The sequence below is a fragment of the Scyliorhinus torazame genome, chromosome 17, assembly GCF_047496885.1.
Source record: "Scyliorhinus torazame isolate Kashiwa2021f chromosome 17, sScyTor2.1, whole genome shotgun sequence".
NCBI classification, from domain to species: Eukaryota; Metazoa; Chordata; class Chondrichthyes; order Carcharhiniformes; family Scyliorhinidae; genus Scyliorhinus; species Scyliorhinus torazame.
This window is the reverse complement of record NC_092723.1, coordinates 171,188,080-171,190,928: the sequence shown is the minus strand read 5'-3', so window position 1 is coordinate 171,190,928 and position 2,849 is coordinate 171,188,080. Positions and strand designations below refer to the sequence as shown.

The following is a 2,849-nucleotide window of genomic DNA, read 5'->3' as shown; positions in this document are numbered from 1 at the left end:
TTCTAGTCGAGGAGGGAATGGAGGGGCAGAATGGGTTGCTCCTGTCCCTCGGGAATTCAGATGGTTTGATCGGGCACCGGGTTCATGGATGTGAGACTGTTACTGTGCCAAAAGCAGATCTTACGCCCGAGTTGCTGCACTGAACATCAGCAAAGCCGGTCTGCAGTGAGTGTCTGTGTCAAGATTACAGGAAACGTTTGCAACACTCTGGCGCATGCCCATTGCAATCGCTGAGCGAATTTACACTCTGCAAATTGCACGGAGCGCTGGTCTCTGAAGAGAAGTCATTCGATGCATTTTTTTGTAGCGCAGGCGCGGTGGCCAAGTGGTAAGGCGTCGGTCTCGTAAACCGAAGATCGCGGGTTCGAACCCCGTCCGTGCCTGAGGACGGAAATGTGATCCTTTTAAAACCAGCGATAGTGAAGCAGATTCCAAGGCCGGCAGCAACATGCTTGCCCCAGATCACCGGCACCCACATACAATTTATTAATGCATTGCAAATTGGACCCGATCTGTTAAGAGTTTTAATGAACATCCGCACAAGATCTACCCAGAATCGAGCACAAACCAAAATGCAGATACTGCTGCAATAGGCAAGTCTGCAATATCGTTCTTGGCACTAATGCAAATCTAATATTTATTTATGGGTAAGTTCTGCTCCAAACCGAACGCACAAGCTAAAAACCTCACGCAAAAAACTTTTTAAACCCTGAAGCTTGTTCACAACTTCTTCCACTGCACCTCAGACTCGATTTCCTCTTTCCAATTAATGCTATCCTACAAAGCTTCAATTGTTAATTAATAAACCGTCGTTTGAAACAAGACATGATCAACATTTGCTCCAAATCGTCCATAAAATCAAGTGTATACAAATGGCCACATGATTTGCAAATGCACAATATATCATACATATTAAACTCCATAATAATTCCCAATATTGTACTAATTTAAATGAACACCAAATCAAGGCTTCAGATTTTTAAGGCCTTATCAGTTTCAGTGGGTATCATTAACACACCAAGATGTATCAGTCAGAATCACTAACGTCGTGCATTTAAAACATTTCTTTTTTACTTTTCTGCAAATGTTGTTATCTGAAACAAGATAACGTGATAAACCTCCTGAGATTTTCCGGAGTTCCCAAGAAAGGAATCGTACACAGAACTGTAAAGAATGTTCAGATAACAAATTGCAAAAGAAACTGCTGACTCCTCAACCCCCCCCCGGGAGCCTTCACCCCATTCCACTAAACATCCTTTGGAGCTTGTGGTCGATAGAGCCTGGATGGCTACAAATCTCTTAAGAGATTGTTTTTCTTATCAGGACGAGATAAGCAGTGCAGAAAAATTCTTTGTGATAACGGGAGGGGGAGAGAAAATGCTCACAATGTAAATTCACTGAACCCTCTGCTTGTTAAAAGCCCGACCTTACTCTTAATTTTAAGGAATCCACTCAATCTCCTGACAGGGGCTGAATTAGTTGTATTTTCTGGTTTGAACCAGCAGGGGGTGCGGTAACAACATCCCACCGCAGGCGAAGATTGGCTTTAATCCCGACAGTTTCCAGTAAATGGGAATTTGGAGGAACTTGGCCTCCAGCTTTGAAATCAGAAACTGGGGCGGTGGAGCCTTTTGCAGGTTCGCGGGGTGCATTCGGCGATTTGGGTCAGCTCAAAGTATTCTGTGCATGGCCGATTTTAACAGAGCAGAAACTCCACCTAAAGTTGGAAGTGCAGAACTGAAGTTGTTAGAAAGCTACGGGATAGTTTGCAATCTGATACTGTAGCTGGAACATAACCACTCAGGTATCTTACCTCAATGTTTTTATTGTTTTCTTTTTCACCCCCAAAAAAGGAAGAAAATGTAGATTCTGGATATACAGCTTCTCACTTTTACATCTTTGCCCAAATTCTTAATTTAAATTATAAGCCAGGTATTTTCTTTTTTATTATTTAAGATCTCCAAAATCCACAGTATTTTGCGTGCTTTTTTTTTAGCCATATGGCCTGTCTCTCGGGCTTTATTTAAATGTAACCTTGTAATAACAAGGTCTCTGCTTCTTTTGACTTTCAACCTATTTTCATTTGGATTGTTTTTGGTCTGATGTCCAGGGGTAAACATGACCAAACAAATTGAGCTTTTTTTTCAACTTAAATGGTTTAGAATATTGCAATAAGCAAAATGAGCAAAACTTTGCAACTGAAGCATTCAAATAAAGTGGACATTTTAAGAGAAGCCCGATTCAGTAAATATACTTCCACGTCCTTAAAATTGTTAACTTCTCCGTCTTTATTTTATTTGTGTAGCATTTTGCTGATCCCGAGTTAAATCGCTAAATCGCTGGCTTTGAAAGCAGACCAAGGCAGGCCAGCAGCACGGTTCAATTCCCGTACCAGCCTCCCCGAACAGGCGCCGGAATGTGGCGACTAGAGGCTTTTCACTGTAACTTCATTTGAAGCCTACTTGTGACAATAAGCGATTTTCATTTCATTTCATTTTCATTTCATGAACGCGAGCTGAGGGACTATTCCAAATAATTTCTATCAATTGTATTTGGATATGGTGCAGAATGCCCATGTGATTTATATTAAATTTAAAGATTTATTTAAAAAAAACACAGAAATAAATTATGAAAATATAAAATCAGAAAAATTTACAGCACAAAAAGAGGCCATTCGGCCCTCCTGCCTGTGCTACCCCTTAAAAAGAACAGTCACCCCTGCTTTTCCTCCATACCCCAATAAACATCTGCTCCCCTAACTCCCTTTAAAAATGATTTATGGAATCAGCTTCCTTCTCTTGCAGCGAGAGCATTCCAGATCCTAACATCTGGCTGAGTGAAAACAAGTC

At 41.1% G+C, this 2,849-nt stretch overlaps 1 non-coding gene across 1 annotated transcript; it reads left to right on the top strand.

Moving 5' to 3' along the window:
• Positions 1-311: 311 nt before the first annotated feature.
• trnat-cgu (transfer RNA threonine (anticodon CGU)) lies at positions 312-383 on the top strand. The gene has a single exon. It is a non-coding gene; the product is annotated as a tRNA-Thr (tRNA).
• The last annotated feature ends 2,466 nt before the right edge of the window (positions 384-2,849 follow it).